The 18860-nt window shown below is 41.2% G+C and overlaps 1 protein-coding gene across 6 annotated transcripts in view; it reads left to right on the forward strand.

The window, feature by feature from the left end:
- The window catches only part of SLC20A2 (solute carrier family 20 member 2), a 106247-nt gene that overhangs the window by 24541 nt on the left and 62846 nt on the right, over positions 1 to 18860 (forward strand). Inside the window, exon 1 of one of the 6 annotated variants that reach the window (XM_075556601.1) lies at positions 18613 to 18850. The exons of the other annotated variants lie outside the window; for them this stretch is intronic. The gene's annotated coding sequence lies outside the window, so the exon portion shown is untranslated. Of the gene's footprint in view, positions 1 to 18612; positions 18851 to 18860 lie in introns of those variants that run through there. 6 annotated transcript variants of the gene reach the window in all.

Here is an 18860-nt window from a genome sequence, read left to right on the forward strand (position 1 = left end):
GTAAAATCCTGAACACCAAAAGGAGGGAGAGGGGTTCGGAAATACGTTACTGATGTCTTCATGGGTCGCCTCGAGGAGCCATCCATCTGCCAGACATTGCCGGAGCACTTCAGCCTGAACTCCTCAGTTACACGCCGTGTTGTACATCCGAGTCACGCAGCAACACTTATGTTAAGTTTCTCTCTCCGGCCTAAATCTCAGCCTCGGTCCTTAGCTCCACGCGAGAAAGATTTCACGCCGAAGCCAGGCTCGTGATCCAAGTGAATTTAATGAAAGTTCAAAGAAGCATCAGGTTTTACGCGGCACCCATAGGATTCCTTTGACCATGCGGCCTGGCAGAGACTGCTCTGGGACACACAAGGATCTCTCTCCTCCCACGAAGACGACCAGACCACCCAAGCAAGACAAGACCAAGAGACCAGGCGCCCAAGAGCCCCTCTCCCTTCCGGTCCCTGCCTTTTCAAGGGTTCCCGGGGGAGGTGTGGTGAACGACCCCAGGTCAATTCCATTGACTGAATTGCAATCACCCGGCCCAGGTGGGCTGCTCCAGGTGTAACGCCCATCCAAGCCCACCGGCGGGAAAATCCAGCTTTTGTCTTTTGCTGGTTCTCCTGGGCATGCGTAAATGGACTTCCCAATTCCCTAGGCTAAGCTTCCTAACATTGCCTCTGAGGATGCCTGGGTTTCTGTCCCCAAAGGTGCAGTTGCAGGGTTAAGAAGATGGGGTCGTGGCTCCACGCTCAGTTCTTCTATTTGCTGGCTGTGTGATCCTGATGACCCCATGTCTGTTTCCTAGCCTATAAAAGGAAACTAAAGAGCCCTGGTGGCGCAGTGGTTAAGCACACAACAGCTAGCCTAAAGATTGAAAGATCAAACCCACCCAGCACCTCCATGGGAGAAGAGACCTGTCAATCTACTCCCATAAAGATTACAGTCTAGAAAACCATCTGGGGCAGTTCCCCCTTGTCACATAGGTTCAAGGTGAATCAAAATAGATTTGCTAGTACCCAACAACAAAAGGAGATTAGTCATAGCACCTACACAATTGTGAGAAAGCACTTAGCACACTTCCTGGCAGATAAATAAACCAAAACCAAACTCATTGCTGACTCATGATGACTCTGAAGGACAGGGTAGAACTGCTCTTCGGAGTTTCTGCGACCCGTGGCAGCCCAGTATGGAACAGGACACCAGCAGGGCTCCGGCAGATGCTAGAACCCAGTAAGTGCTCTGTGACCATTTTCTGTACTCGCTCTTGAGCTCCTTTCCATTTCCCCCAGTTTAGCAGGAGTGCTCTCTGTATGCCTCTACCTGGCCTTACCATCCCCATTTAAGAAGAAACACTCGCTCGGCACCCGCCTGGCAACGAAAACCGTTCGTTCTGCAGTCCATCATCCAGAATAGAGACAGCTGCTTCTGCAGTGCCCTGAAGTCAGCCCGTCTCCCCCAGAGGGGCAGAGTGTCCGTTTTGGAAAACACTGGTCTCTACGATCCTGAATACCACAAGTTCACACTACACTTTTTTATGTCCCCCTACCCCTTCCTCAAGCCTGCTAGTGCTCCGCCCTTGACCACCTCTGTTTCTTCAGTGGGCGCCATTCACTGGAGACAGTGTGGGAAGAGCTGGTGCTGCACGCTCCGGAGTCACATCATTTGGGATTGCCTTCCTTTGCCCTCTTCCTGTATGCAACTCTGGAGAAGCTACTGACTCACTCAGTCCCAGTTTCTTCAAGATGAAAGAGGCTTGATAGTCTCTGTTTTACATGCAGGAAATTCTGTGAGAGAACATGCATGGTAGGGGGCTTATGGTGCCCAACACTTAAGTGCTTAATGTATGTTAATATATTCTTCTTTGCTTTCAAGCCAGAAATGCTAGTCCCCTTTGTAATGCCTCCTTGCCTCCTGTCCCCACCCACTGTCACCTGGAAGTCATCAATGCTATTGATTCTTCCTCAGTAGTCTTGGAACTCCCTCTTCATTACTGTCTTTAGACCACAGAATCTATTACTCAAAGAGGTTCATAAACCCCTGAAATTATCTGCACACTTTTTGACTGTGCATTTTCCCCAAGGAAAGGTTTCTTTATCATTAACTTTCACACAAATCAACAACTCATAAAAAGTTAGTAATTGCTGGTTTAGACCCTTCTCTCTCGTCTGTACTCAGTACAGTGGTCTGTAAACTGACATTTCCCCTGAGTCTCTCCCTCAAACCTAGTCTTCACACTGTTGCTCAGTTAGCTTAAAAAAAGTTCACATCACATCTTGCTTATGCAGTTGTGTTAACTCCATGTTGTCTACAGTGGTGGTTCTCACCCTCCCCAAACATTGGTATTTCATGGGGAGCTTCTTTTTAAGACCTGTGGGGGGGGGGGTGCCAAGCCCCATCCCAGACCAATAATGATTACTGACAATTCACAGGCATCAATATTTCTCTTAAAGGCACCCCAAAATTGGCAAACCCATTTATGTGGTAAAAAGGGAATAGACAGCTTGCCAACGCTGCTTTTCTGATCTGATCGACCTCGTCTCCCATTTGTGTGCCTTCATTTGAGCCCTGGACACATTTCTCCTTATTCCCAGACATGCTGTACTGATTTCCGCCTCTGAGCCTTTGTACTGATTCTTCAGCATAGAATACCTCTTATCCTTAACCTCCCCAGTGAATGTCTCGATTCTTTAAGACCAAGCCTATTATCATATACTTGGCAAAATATTCCCAAGAGAATTAGCCCCCTTACTTTGTTCAGATCCCTAGTACAGGACTTACACTGTATTGTTCTTATTTGTCTAAATACACCTTTCTCAAAGCAGTGGACTTTTCTCTCTTCTGCTTGATATTGAGTCAAGATGCTGCCTCAAAGTCACATAAATAAAGCACAGAATGGAGAAACCGCACTCCACGTTAGGAACTCTGCACAGTTGGGTACATACAATTAAATAGGGAACACTACACGTGCTTAGGAATGCTTAGACGACATTGCCTCCTCCACCGTTGCCTGTTCAGATTTCATTACATGGTTGGAGTATTTGAAGTTCATCATCTGGGAGACAGAAAGTTGGTCAGCTTTTAAAATAAGCCAAACATTCCAGTTTTTTGTTGCCAATAATCAACATCTCTGGCATAGGAAGAATTCCTCCTTAGGTTGGACTTTACATTGTTAAACAAATAGCACCAAGCCGTGCATTTTCATCTTGTGAAACTCTCCAAAGAATTCTGAGTGAGGCATGGAGGATCGGCCATCAACTTGATGGTAGCTGTTTATTTTTGCCTAGCAGCTTATACCAAGTCACTGATTTAAAGGGGTATCCTTATATGGAATTTCTGTAGTCATTATATGTTTCTAATTTTATTTTTATTCCTGGCCTAATCCTTCTCCAGGCTATTTTTAACAGACTTCTTTTACTCGGCGTGTCGCAGGATTGTCCAACACTTCCAGGAGCATAACTCACATGTGATGTAGTAGTGATGTTTCTTTGGGGTCGAGGAAACATTGACAGATGGTACTGAGGGAGGGTATTCTGTAAATGTTCCCAGAAAGGTTCTTCTGGATGCTGCTTATCATAATTATTTTTCCCAAACACTGACCCACCACAAAACTTATGAGGAGAAATGGCTTATTTAAAGCTCATACATTAATAAAAATAAATATACTCATACAAAGAACAGGGAGTACAATCGAATGTTGTGATTTGAATATACGTAGTTCTGGTATGCTGAGTATGAACATGCCCTGTGTCTCATTGTTTACTTGTTACTTTAATAATTTGGAAAACTAATAAGTTTCTATGTACTGAAAGTCAAAATATTGGGTGCTTTTGATTGTGACAGCCTTGTGTTTGCCATGAAACTGACCCTGACTCGTGGCAGCTCTCTTAGTTACATAACTAGATAGTTGTGAGAAGAGAAATGCAGTAGAACCCCGGACCTTGACACTAATCTGTTCTAGAAGGAGCATCCAGATGCGATGCAGTCGAATTCCAAATCAATTTTCCCATAGAAATAACTGAAAACAGATTAATTTGTTATCTACCACCAAGTTTTTACCCTAACCTTGCCTTTTTATATAAAACATTACACAGAAATTTGAAAGTAAGTTCAGAGTTCAATAATATAGTTTAAATAAGAAACATATTAAACAAGTTGTTAACAACTATACGATGGCCCAGACCTTGAGACGCATGAGGATCTGGCTTTGTGGACAGGATGTGGAGAGGAGGCATGGAGTGTCATTGGAAGGGGAGTCCCCTTCCATAAAATCAACTGGAAACTGCTTTTCAGGAATTTTACCCCTTTTTGGCTTTTTTTCACTAGGACCTGGCTGGTTTTCTCTTAAAAAAAAAAAAAAAAAGTCTGCTTAATATGGTCTGCTGTTGGCATTACCTTAACTATTTGCTTTTTTTTTTTTTACCTTAACTGTTTTCTAAAAGAGTTTACTAAATTATCAACAATATCGATATCATGCTTAACCCGTTCCTTATCTTGATGATTCTTTTCAAAAAATTCTTAGGGCTCATGTTTTTTATCTAAAAACAGTACAAAAAGACACACACAAAAAATTATAGCAAAACGTTTGGAACACAGTTCCAAAAGGTTTAAACAACACGTACTGACAACGCCAACTAACACCAAGTGACCGAAATAGGAACTGTTTTTGTTTACAAAAATCACGTGCGTTGGGTCAATTTCTGATGTTCTGCTAGAGCTCTGATGCAAAATTTTTTTGACATCTCGCGTCTAAATCCGATTATGTCGAGTACTGATGTGGTTGAGTGCCGGGGTTCTCCTGTACTGCAAACGAGTGGCTTCAACAGCAAGAAATTAATGTATTACAGCTTAGGAGACCAGAAATCCAAATAGAGGACACTGGCTCTAAGGCAAGGTCCTTATCTTCTTGTAACTGCTTCGTCCCTTGCTTCCTTGGTGATCTTCATGGGGATATGGCCTCTGTCTTCCCCAGCTACCTGCTTAATCCGCTCTTAGGTCTCCCAAAAGATTGACTCACAGTACACCCCACACTAATACCATCTCATTAACATATCGAAGAAAGCCCATTCCCAAATGGGATTGTATCCATTTACAGGACATATTTTGGGAGGACACAGCATGCGTAACAATGACCTTGTGTTTCAGAGAACCAACATTACCTGGTCCTGTGCCATCTTCATATTGGTTAATACTTTTGGCCTTACCATGCTACCCCTTTATATGTCCATCCCTCTTGTTTTAAGAGTGACAAAGTAAGTGGCTTTACGATAATCTGGACCTATCAGGAGTACTTCTTTTACATAGGGTTTACTCAATAAAGAATGTTTTTCAGTCATTTAAAGAATAATTTATTGTGGTATTTGTAGGTAACTGGAAATGGGTAATGGTAGGCTTGAGCATGACAGACATAATTAATGCCACTGAATTGTATACATAAAGAATGATGACTTTTCAAATGCTTTCTTAAATGCATATTATACAATAAAAAAGATACATGCATATGTACATCTATATATCCTAGATATATCATGTCGATTATACCATATATATATAAAAGGTTGGCATTTTAACTATCCTTACATACACAATTCAGTGACATTAATTACAGTCATAATGTTGTATCATTTCCAAGGCGTTTTCCTCCTCCCAAGCAGAAGCTGTGTGTCAGTTGTCTAAGAGCACTTTTGTAGGGAAATCTTGAGAGAGCACCTGCACCCCACTCTGGCAAACGGGGAGACAGGAACAGAGTGTCAAAAGAAGCAGCCACCTGTCGCAATGAAAGCATTATGGTCTCAAACAGATAATTTTGTCCTTTTTATAGCCTAAAATCAACCACAGACAGCTCACTGTTGTTTGTCGTTCTGCTTTAGGTGAGCAGAGGCCTACATAAAGGACCCTGGAGGCCTACATAAAGGACCCTGTCTCGGGGGTGTTTCTGCAAGTGGCTCCTGGATGCTTAGCATCACTGGGCTTTTAGAGCTCTTAGAGCCGAGCTGTTACTCCTTCTGAGACTTACCGAGGCTAGTTTGAGAAATGAACGCTTGTTTTGGAGCTTGTGCTTAATAAATATTCAGGACTAAAGAGTTGCGATCCTGTACATTTAGTCATCAAAAGAGCTAGGCTGTGCCTCTCTGTTGAAATGCTTCACCTGTGGGATCCCTACGGGAGCCACGTAAAATGGAAAGCTCGCAGGAATACTTCATTGCTCTTAACGTTAGGCTGATTTTGGAACTGCTTTCCTTACCCTAAAAGTGACCCGTTGTCAGTTTATGTTGTTGGAAGCAGACCACATCCATGGGAAGATAAGAATGAGCTCTCCCGACTCTTAGTGCAGTGGTCCCGAGTACACTTTCTCACAGCTGTATTTCAAACAGATACTTGCTCATGGAGTAGCAGGAGCCAGGAGAACACACAAGGGCCTTCACAAAGTTCATAGAAAATCCTATTATATTTTAATTCCATTTTTCCATAAACATTTTTAAGCTCCCTTGTATTTGGAATTATTTATAATAAAACTAAGTTACTGGACTGTTACTATGTGGATACCTTTCAGCCCTACTGTGTAAATTTCTTGTCCATCTAGAACAAGATGCAGAGGGAACCTGAAAACCCAGAACCCCAAAATAGGTCCCGTTAAGTACCCTGTACACCTACTTTAGCCAGTACTTACCCTTGAGCATTATTTGATCTAGCTCAAATACACAAAAGCCCCATATGTCTATTATTGTTGTAGCATGTCTGTGAAATAGGTGCTTATCCTCATTTTATAGATGCACAAGGGAGGCAAAGAAAATTGTGTTAAGTAACTTGACTCAAAGCTAGTACAGTTTTGTGAACATACAGCTTTCCTTTCCTCAGATAGTCTTAAAGTTACAAAGGAAATTTTGCAACAATAATAACCACCAAGGACTGGTAGTGCCACAAATACTGATATTCATTAGCCAGAACCAATTACCTTGTAGGATCTGTTGTTTTGTGCCTCTAACTCTGATGTCATGGGACAATCCAGGTAGCTGGAGTAATATAAAGCCTATGTTCTTTCTCCCAGTATGGTTGGTAAGTAGTGTCTAGCTGGGGTCATTACTGGTAGCCATCTGGGATACAACGATTGGCCTTTATTTGTTTGGAATAAAAGAGCAAAGAGCCTAAGAATCAAAGGAACTGAACTACAGGACTAATTGTTTCCATGATCTAATGCCGCCTCTACTTTGAGACCAGAAGAACTAGATGGTGCCCAGCTACCATGAAACAACATTCTGATTGCATCTGTCCAGCAGATGAATCCTGATATAGACAAATGTGGTCTACAACTTCAGATTTTTAGGGAATCCGCAGACTTAATTGGACCTATTAAGGTTGCAGAAGTACCCAAGACTATAGTTTTAAAATTCGAACTCAAATCACCTTTATAATAAGTAGCTGTCTACCTCAAAGAGTAACGACCTTGTTGACCTTGAGTACTGTGTGTTTTAAAAAGCAAAGCAACCCTATATTAGACCAAAAGTTCAACAGCTATTTTAAATCATAGATGAGAAAGTTAGGAGGCAGGGAGTTTATGTAAAAGGACATGAACCAACTCGAACAGAAATAAATAGACTGTTGACTTTAATATGAAGCATGTAACCAGTGTCACTGATCATTATGTCTGGAAACTGGTATGAGAGCAGGTTTTGCTGTGTATAGTTTCACTAGAAATAGTGAAAAAAAGAATGTGGCAGGGAGAAAAAAGCGAGTCATTTCTGATCCTTGGGGACACTGTGTTGCAGAATAGAACCGTGCTGTAGATGCTGTGAACTTTTCAGTGACTGATCTTTCAGGAATAGTTTGCCAGGCCTTTCTTCTGAGGTGCATGGTAGACCTTGCCACAAAAAAAGATCGTAAGCCCTCTTGAATAGGCTTGATTGCTGTGAAACAATGCGGATTGAAGTAACGATTTAGTGTTTGATACCAAATTTGTATTTGTACCAAGAGATTTGGAAAGTTAATAGCTTGTTGCCTGAATCTTGATGGCTTTTTTTATAACTGATTGGAGTAAATTGAGAAGTGGACATTAATGATTGGCAGTTGAACACAACTAATTAACTCATGGTCCATCAATGCAGGATTAATCTTAAGGGTTGACTTGTGATAGGTGGAGTTTACCTTTGCACTATTTATTAAAAAGAAATTTCTAAGTAAATAGTATAGGTAACCTTGAAAAAATGGTACTGCAACATAGAACATTTTGAAGTACTTTTAGAGTTCATATAAAATATAATCAAATGATTATTAAGCATTACCTTTAGCGCTTTCATCTTAAAATGGAGGAATTGAGTTTAAAAGTCAAAGAATATTGCTACAAAATCACAGAATTCTATTTAATAAAAATATCAAATGGTATAGCTTCTGTTTCTCAATATGTCTTCCATCTAGGTCTTTATGCTTCTGTCACAGATTGAATTGTGGCCCCCAAACAACATGTCAGCTTGGCTAGGCCGTGATTCCCAGTGTTTTGGAAGTTTTATAATGATGAGATATAGCAGTTATGTAATGATGTGATCTGATTCTATCAGCCCTGATCTGATGTAACGGCCTTAAGGGTAGGTTGCACCACCTCCTCAGGTCACAGTCCTGATCCAGTGTAAAGGAGGTCTCCTCAGGGGGGTAGTCTGCATTATGTTGATCTCCTAAGAGATACAAGGAGAATGAAGATTGCAGATCAAAGCGACCTATACTGCCAAAAACAAAGAGCTGGGAGCAGAATGCATCCTCAGGACCCAGATCTAGATCCAGACAAGGACCTTCTTCCTAACCAGCCAACAGAGAAAGAAAGCCTTCCCCTAGAGCCACCGCTGTAAATTCAGACTTCTGGCCTCCTAAACTGGGAGACAATAAAAGTGTTTGTGAAAGACATCCCTTTACCTGTGGCATTTCTGTTAGAGCAACAGGGATAACTAAGACCGCTCCTAAGGCCGGGTTCTCATCTCTCAACTCTTCTCCAAAGAATTTGGTGCTCTTCAGTTTACACTGTGTTGGGACAGCAGTCCCTTGAGGGACTCACATTGTATCCCTTTTAAATGGTCTTTGAATTTGAGGAACAAAAAAGAAGTCTGAAGGGACATGATCAGGGTCATAGGTGGATGGGTAAGGTTTCCCAGCACACCCTTGCTTCTTTCCAAGAATGAGCAGGTGCCTTGTTGTGATAGAAAAAAAACTCAGCACAATTTTCCTAGCCTAGTTCTCACCTATGCAGTTTCACATTTTGTTAAAACTTCTTACTAGAAAGCCCTCATGATCATCATGTGTCCTTTGAGAAAATCTGTCAAGTATTCCTTTGGAGTTTAAAAAAAAAACAACTGACAGAACATTCTGAGCTCACCTCACTGCCTTGAATTTAACTGGCTCAGTGGATCCCCTCAGAACCACAGTTTGGATAGAAAAAACACTTTTTTTAAGGCATCTTAAGGAGACTAAGACATGTATGTTACTGAGGGATTTTTCCTGCCGCTATCCACTGATTACAAAGACATGTTTAAAAACATTTCGCTTGAAATATACTCATACATGTCTAAACTAGACTTCTAGTAGCAATATTGCTTGACTTACCCTTGTGTAAATACTTCAGGCCAAATTAGTCTGGAATTAATAAGGTTTTGTTAGCCAATTTCTTTTTTTTTTTTTTTTTTTGCCAATTTCTTGAAATACTGTGAATTTAAATCTAATGTTCCCCACCTTTTAAAAAGCTCAAGTTATAATGCAGCCATAGGTTTGTTCGGACACTAATAAATTATGGAACTAGTCATTTAGTAAGTCTGTGTTTACTTTTCCATTTAAAATGTTTTTATTACTTAATATTTTATTATAAATCTGGGAGTCTTGGTGTGTCTGTTTGGCAATTTCAGACTTAGAATATTAACAAATGCAAAATTGTCCCCCAGAAAAAGAAGAGAACACCCAGCCCCCCAATTTCCAAGAAGAGGAGGGAAGTCCCACTTGTGAAAAACTATGAATCCAGATCAAGGAGCAGGAACAAAATATAAAGAGATAGATAGATAGATAGATAGATAGATAGATAGATAGATAGATAGATAGATAGGAAGGATGGATAAGCACCTTATACAGACTAGGTACTGTGCTTGGTGATATAATCCAAAAAAGCCCCATCCCATGTCGTTAATTTTGAATCACAGTAGCTCTTCATAGGGTTTCCAAGACTAATAAATCTTTCTGGGGGCATATATCTTGTGCTTGGTGATATAATCCTATCTCTGTATTCATATCTATCAGTTGTCTATATTGCAGTGAGTTTTTTAACATAAGTTTTATATGTTAAGCACTTTTCTGACTGATTTACAAATATAAACTTGTATAATTGTCATAATAGCTTTAATGAAGTATGTGTAATTATTACCATCTTAAAGTTGACATTGAAACACAGAATGAGTAGCCTGCCCACTATCAGCAGCTGACTCCTACATGATGAAGCTGGAATTTGAACCCAGGCAGTCTTGTAAAGTTTGTACTCTTATTCGGTGGCAGAGACTTGGAATAATTCTCAGCTGTCAGAGCATATTAATGAATAGAGGGGGTGAGGCTGTGCAGAGAAAGGGACCAAAAGGGGTATAGATTAACTTACTATGAAACAAAAGTAGAAACAAAAACATTCATTGATAGATCTGAGATTTTAATCCAAACCATTCCCCAGACACACATGATAGGTACGCCCCTCCCCCACCTCCATTGTGTCGTAGATTCTGTATAACGTTACATTCCTTTTGCAGTTGAAGCTCATCATCATGCAAGGGCTAGATTCAGATGTCACTTCTTCCTAGACATCTTTCCAGTTATCCCAACTGGAAACCCCTTCTTTTCTTAAATTCCAACTGGATTGTATTTCTACTCTTCAGGATGATTACCAGTTATTCCCTTATGTGGTCGAAAGTTTATGTAGATTTGCGTGTTTCCTCTCAGTTTATAAGCTTGAAGGCAGAACTGTCTTTTACAGCACTGTTTGAATCATGGAATTTCTCCCATTCATGCATCTCTTGGAAACTCTCTGGAGTCTTGTAGTTGAGGGAATCACAGTTTAACAAATGTATGTTCAATGGATTAGTTTTAGAAATGTGAGGAAAGGTGATTGGTAGGAAGGAGTTGTAGTTGGAAAATATGACCTTGGTGATAGAAATGAACTCGGTGATTACAGAATAGAATTTGCAGACACCGTTTTTCAACATTAGCAGTGGCTATCCCCATGAATCTTGCTAAATGGAACACACAAAAATCCACTGGGCTTCATCTGTGGAGGAGCTCAGTATCAGCCTAAATAAGGCCATCAGTTATTCATCTGCAGGTTCAGGTTCAAGCTGAAGAAAATGAAAACAAATCCTTGAGAGCCAAAATAATATCCTTCCTGAATTTCAAGACCATGTCAATAACAGCTTTGATGCATTAAACACTAATGACTGGTGACTGGAGAAATTGTCGAAAGCATCATACTTGAAGAAAGCCAGCAGGTCATTAAAAGATAGGAAAGACCAAAGTGAGTGAATAGCAGAAGTGAGCAGATAGCAGAGATGATGAGGTAAATGAGGCAGCCCAAGACATATTATAATGGAATGTGCAAAGACCTGGAGTTAGACATTGAAAAGGGAAAAGCACCTTCAGCGTATATAAAGCTGAAGGTACTGAAGAAAAAATTCCAGCCCCAAGTTGTAGTATTGAAGGATTTCATGGGCAAAATATTGAGTGATGCAGAAAGCTTTAAAAGAAGACGAGAGGAATACAGTTACCCAAAAGAATTGAATAGCGTTCAACCATTTCAACAGGTAGCATATTAAGCACTGATGACAACGAAGGAAGAACTCCAAGCTGCTCTGAAGCCAGTGACAGAAATAGACAAACAAAACAAGGCCCCAGGAATTGACCAAATACAAATTCAAATGTTTCAATAAACTAATGCAATGTTGGAAGCTCTCACAATGCCAAGAAATTTGGAAAGCAGCTGCCTGGCCAACTGACTACAAGAGATCCATATTTGTTGTGCCCATTACAAAGAAAGGTGACACAACAGAATGTGGAAATTATTGAACCATACCATTAATGTCACATGCAAGTAAAATTGTGTTGAAGATCATTTGACAATGGTTGTAGAGTACGTCAACAAAGAGCTGGCAGAGATTCAAGCAGGATTCACAAGATGATGTGGAACAAAGAATATCATTGCTGACATCGGATGCATCTTGGCTGAAAGCAGAAAATTCCAGAAAGATATTTACTTGGGTTTCAGAACAACACAAAGGCATTTGACTGTGTGGAACATAACAAACGGTGGACAGCAGTGAAAAGAGTGGGAATTCCAGGACACTTAATTGCACGCGCGTGGAACCTGTGTCTAGGCTAAGAGGAAGTTATTTGAACAGAACCAAGGGTATTGCATTGTTTAAAATCAGAGAAGATATACATCAGAGTTGTATCTTTTTTGCTGTATTTATTCAATCTACATGGTGAACAAATAATCTAAGAAACTGGATTATGTGACTAAGAACACAGCATCAGGATTAGAGGGAGGTTTGCTTACAGCCTTCAATATGCAGATGATACAACCTTGCTTGCTGAAAACCAAGAGGACTGGAAGCACTTACTGATGAAGTTCAAAGACACCAGCCTTCAGTCTGGAGTACAGCTTAGTGTACAGAAGACAAGTGTCATCACCACTTCATGATAAAGAGAAAGGAGGCTGAAGCCAAGAATTTCATTTTGCTTAATCTACAATCAATGCTCCCTTAAATAGCAGTCAAGAAATAAAAATGTATTGCACTGGGCAGATCTGCACAAGACCTCTTCAGAGTGTTAAAGAGCATATATATGCCTTTGACGGCTAAGGTGCACCTAACCCTAGCAGTGGTATTTTCAGTTGACTCATAGATACGTGAAAGTTTGGACAATGAATAAGGAAGACCAAAGAATTGATGCATTTGAATTGTGGTGCTGGGGAAGAATATTGAAAATCCTATTAACTGCCAGAAAAACAAATCTGTCTCAGAAGAAATACAGTCAGAATACTCCTTAGAAGCAAGGATGGTAAAACTTCATCTCACGTACTTTAGACATGTTATCAGGAGGAACCCGTCCTTGGGAAAGGATATCACTCTGGGTAAATTAGAGAGTTACCAAAAAGAAGACCCTCAGGAGATGGATCAATACATGGCCGCATTAGTGAACTTACACGATGAAATTGTGACGATGGTGCAGGACCGGCCAGTGTTTTGTTCTGTTATACATGGGGGCCCACTGAGTCGGAGGTGGGTGAGGGATGCATAACAAAACAGACAACGTGTAGGTTGTAATTCCCCAATAGAATTCTAAAGTACTTTTAAAAAAATGAAACGTGTTAAAGTATTCAAGCACTAGCAGTAATAATACTTCTGTTTGCACAGTTCGGATTAAAATACTCATTAGCTGAATTAGCTATTCATGAAAGTTTTTAATTAATTTAATAAATTATCTATTTATGAAAGTTTTAAAAACTGCCTTGAGTTTGTTACTATACATTTTTTTACTTATAGAAATGAATGTTGAATAAGAAACTGTTTCCTTGAGAGTTGGATTTCTCTGTTCGTTTGTATGTAAATTGGTACTCTTAGTCTAATTCTGACCTAAGACCAAGTGAATAGCTTATGAATTATGTCAATGTAATCATTCTTAAACCTAGGATGGTGAAATCTTCTGAGGCATAGGTGTAGCATTGACGATCACATGTATTTGTTGTAAATTGTAAAATGGAATAATCAGTCCATATTACTGTTTCATTTGAGTTTGGTTAACATAATGATCTATAATGATGGAAAATCGTAAATATAATCATCAGAATTGTGTATTTTAAGGATTGGGGAGACATAAGTTTTAAAGGACTTGAGTTAGAGATAAAGAGAATGTAGTCGACTTTGTGAATATATGTATATTCATGAACTTTTGCTGGCTAACAAATAGTTTGATTATTACTTAGTGCCACAGGGTTGATTCTCACTGGGAGCATTGCCAGAGTAGAACTGAATGGCCCACCGAGGCATCTAGAGGATATTCTTGATGGGATCAGGGCACCAGGTCATCCTCCCACAGCGGGGCTGGGTGGGTGTGAATCAAGTTTACTTGTGCAGGGCCAGGGCTCCTCTTCTTAATACTCAGCTTCCAAAACTCAGTGCCATCCAGTTGATTTTGACACATAGCCATCCACCCTATAGGACTAGTTGGCTTAAAAAACCGAATAGCATTTGCTATTTCTCACAATTCTACAGGTCACCTATGAGGTTCTTCATTGACCAGGCTGGCAAGGGCAGGCTGGTCAAGGATGGTCACGCTCCGAGGCAGGGGGTTGACAGCCTAGTGGGTGAAGGTGACCACAGCAGTTTGGCTCATCGGTGCTCTAGTCGCTAACCATGCCAATCTCCCATGATGGTCCCAGAGTCCAAGGAGCTGCAAGGGAGAAGTGCTTATAGGCCTCACTTTTCAACTCTGGGTTTTATTTAAGGAGGCTTTGTGGTGCCTCTCGGTTAATCATTGGACCACTAACCACAAGGTAGGTGATTCAAACCCACCAGCCGATCTTGCAGAAGAAAGATGAGGCTGTCTATTCCTGTAAAGATTTATAGCCTCGGGAACCCTATGTTGGAAGACTTTCTGCTCCCGTGAAGAGTTAGTCTTGGAAACCCCTGAGCGTAGTTCATCACTACCTTAACTGGTTGCTTTGCGTCTGAATTGACTCCATGGTGATGCGATGAGCTTACTGGATGGCAGTGGCTTCCTTTTTGCACCATCTCTTTGCCATTGTCTGCCAACCAAGGCCACCTCAGTGTAGGAAAGGACCACCCATGGGCATGGAGACAGGGAAGCAGAAATAGAGGGTCATTGCTGCAGCCATCTACTCCCTATGGGATTTGTGTGGCATTGTCCCTAAATCCTGATCAACATGAGGCAGTATCGTCATAGAGAGAAATTAAACAGGCCAGGCATAGCTACAGCATTTTCAAAAGAGAGCTTGTAGAACCAGGTTTCCCTGAGCTCTGTGTCAGATTACCCTATAAGCAAGGTAGGCACAGGTTTACTTGTGCTTACTCACTAACCTGTAGTGAACGACTTCCTACCACATCAGAGTAAGGCAGGCATCTCTCCCAGATCCTCAGCCCTTTCCTACAAAATCAAAATCACTTTTCAAATTTACAATCCCAGGTAGGGACAGAACGGCTCACTACAGATTACTGAATATGCACACATAAGCCAGTGTTTACCTTGCTTACTGAGTAATCCATCCCTGCTTGCAGTACTTACCAATCACCTGAAGCCCTCTTCAACTTTTTAGGTTTTGAAGTTTTGAACTATAAAAGTAGGGTGTCTTTAATCTTGACTCAGTAAATATCCCACATTGATCTTAAACAAGTACTATGATGATGGCAGGAATGATGTGATTGTCATAGCTACAGGCGTTTATTGAGCATTTATTGAGTGCTCCTATGTGCCGGGTGCTGTACATTGTCTCCTGGGCCCAACACTCCCTTGATGTAGGCATAATTGCCCGTGTTTTACAGATGAGTAAGCAGACTCACCTGCAGCCATGTGAACTATATTGTAAACCCAGGTCTTTCTGCCTAACTTGTCTGCCTGTTTGTCACACTGCTGTCTTGTGTGTTGTTGTGATGATACAGGTTATGTCAACAGTGTTTTTAATAACAGTAGGATCACCCAGAGTGAACAGGCTTTAGCAGAGCTTCCAGACTTAAAAAGGAAGAGGCAATCCACTTCTGAGGAATGAGCCACTAAAACCTTGGAGTTAGCAGTGAGACATTGGACACAGCAGCTGCAACAAGGGGGAGTCAACATAACAACAGTTGTGAGTTTCAGTCTGTTGGGCTTTGGGTCACTGTGAGTTGAGACCCACTTAATGGCACCTAACAACAACAACAGGTCTATCTGACCTCATTGCTACAATTAAATGAGTAAGTTTTTTTAAAAAAAGAATTTATTTTCCCTGGTTAGTTTTACAGCATGAAGCCTTTTGAGTATTCTCTGTTATCCTCTGAAAAACTGAGAAACCTGAGAAAACTGTTCCTCTTTTATGCTTTCCTTAAGACACCCCAGTAGCGTTTTGGACTATTTAACCACAGAGTTAGCAGTTTGAAACCACCAGCTGCTCTACAGGAGAAAGATGAGGCTTTCTAACTCCATAAAGAGTTTCCGTGTCAGAAACCCACAGAGGCACTGCGAGCTGGACTCTCCTCTTGGCAGCAAGGAAGACAGGGTTCCTCACTCGACCAACATCACCATTGTCCCAAATAACCAGGTTTAATTTGAAAATGATAGGTGGCTTAGTGTGGAATTGTAACTACTGGTCCTCACTAATTTTTAATCCTCTATCCCTTAAACAATAAAACCCACTGCCATCAGGTTGACTCTGCCTCATACCCACTCTGTCAGACAGGGTAGAACTGCCCTGTGGGGTTTCTGATGCTGTTAATCTTTGAGGGAGTAGAAAGCCTCATCTTTATCCCATAGCGAGCCTGGTGGGTTCAAACCGCGGACCTTAAAGTGAGTAGCTGTAATGCATAACCCACTGTGCCACCAGGGTTCTCCCCCAAATATAAAGTTGGTGTAATCAGGATTTCAGTTTTCTACCCTTGATTTTTCTAAAGATCTGTAATAAAATGCAGACCTTCCATATCCTAGCTATAAAAATGACATTTTCATTAGAACATCACCTTCATTTAAGAAGTAAACTTTGAAAAAAAAAGTAAGCTTTGCCCCTTCTATGTATGCCATGGCACATCGCCACAGCTTCAGCTTCATCGTTACCAAATGTGTATTCGCCTGGGTCAGTCTGTCCTCACTAACGTGAGCGCCTAGAACATGGCTTTCTGTAGCTTTGGTACCTAACAGGTGCCTTGACATTGGTCACAGGATTTTGTAACCAGATTTCATGCCTAGAAATAGAATTGTTTTTCTTTTCTCCTCTCTTCTTTTGCCTGCTTTGTCTGAAGTCCCTCCTCTCTCCTTTCTAAACCATCTATTTGCTTCTGTTGGAAAGCCCTCATCTTTCCATTCTCACCTGTTTTTCAGGCATCTGCGAATGTGCACTGCAGTTCTTAAGCTTTGGGGGGTCACAGACCCCTTGGAAAAGGCTGTGAAGCAAGTTATATAATGATCACAGACCATTGTGACCGTGTTTTCAGAGTTTGGGAACTCAGGAACTCTAGTCGAGGCTGTGAGCACTGGTGAGCCGAACCTGACTCATAGTGACTTTGTGTGACTGAAGAGATAAGAGTTGGGCTTTTTCACACTAATTTCCCCAGCATCGTAGTTCCTGTTTGTTGAGGGTATGTGAACAAGCACATGCCTGCATCCATGTGTATGTTGATATATGTTGTGGAAATATGGTTGTCAGGAAGCTATTTCTAGGACTTGGGTTGCCCAGTAAATATGACAGTCACTGGTCACAGGTACTTAGAGAACACTTAAAATGTGAATAGTCCAGTTGAGTTGTGCTATGAGTGTAGAGTACACGTGAAGGAAAAAATGTAAAACATCTCATTAATCGCTTTTTATTAATTACATGTATCCCCCAAAAAATCTCAAAAAAACTCAACTGCCATCAAGTCAATGCTGACTTCTAGTAATCCTATAGGACAGGGTAGAACTGTCCCTGTGGGGTGTCTGAGACTATAACTCATTTTGGGAGTTGAAAGCCCTGTCTTTTTCCCTTGGAGCAGCCAGTGTTATCGAACTACTGATCTTGCGGTTCACAGCTCAACATGTAAACACTCTGCCAACAGGGCTCCTCAAAAAAGATAGTATTTGATATATCAAGTTAAAATATTTATTATTATTAAAATTAATTTCACCTATCTGCCTTTTCTTTTTTTAATGTGGAAACTAGAAAATTAAACAGGAGCCCTGGTGGTAGTGTATTTGGTTACATGTTAGGTCACTAACCCCAAAGTCAATAGTTCAAACCCACCAGCTGCTCCATGGAAGAAAGATGAGGCTCCTTGCTCTCATAAAAATGTATGGGGGCAGTCTACTTTATCCTGTAGGGTCGCTATGAGTCAGAATCCACTGGATGATGAGTAAGGCAGTTTAAAATTATAGATGTGGCTACGTTAGGGAGTAACCAGGGTAACTCATTACTGCCAGCTCATAAAACTCATCTCTTTTCATGGCTCTGTAAGACTAGATTAAAGATCCCATAGATCGCTGCCCCCCACTGACATGGTGCTGCTGCCTATCCCCCCCTCCCTACTACCAAATATTTGTGAAAACTAATGGGAAGAATTGACCTGGATTTTAGTGATATACTTGGATTTTTCTCTACTTTATATCCGGAACAAGAGTGCAGTTGACTCAGATCATTTTCACTAATGAAAGGAAGCAGCAGAGTGACTAATGCAAACTCGAGGAGACAGTCTTTTCTCTGGAATGTTTGGTGCTTGCCTTCTGACACAGGTGTGGCCACTGTTGAAAGGCACAGTGGAGTCATGCTCAGCACATTGGACACGTGAGGGCTGGGGCTGCGCGGCTCCCCCCCGCAGCGTGGTGGATATGCAGTCTTCAAGAAGGATGTGCACTCTTCAACGAGCGCTGCTCTGAAGCACAGCAATAGCCTGGATTGAAGGATCAAAAACTAACTTCGTGTATTTGCTGCCGCTTACTTTCTGGTTTAGGGAAGAAATAATATTTGGGTTTAAAGACTCTCCTGCTGAACTGTGACATCGTAAGATAACAAGGATCATTGTGTCGGAATAGCCTCAGTGTTGTCTTCTGGCATCAAGAATGCGGGAGTAGATTTGCTGTGAGTTATTGAGAATTGATGATTGTCCCCAGTGGCCAGCTGCCTTTGGTAAGTGCCC

This window comes from Tenrec ecaudatus, chromosome 8 (genome assembly GCF_050624435.1).
Source record: "Tenrec ecaudatus isolate mTenEca1 chromosome 8, mTenEca1.hap1, whole genome shotgun sequence".
NCBI lineage: Eukaryota > Metazoa > Chordata > Mammalia > Afrosoricida > Tenrecidae > Tenrec > Tenrec ecaudatus.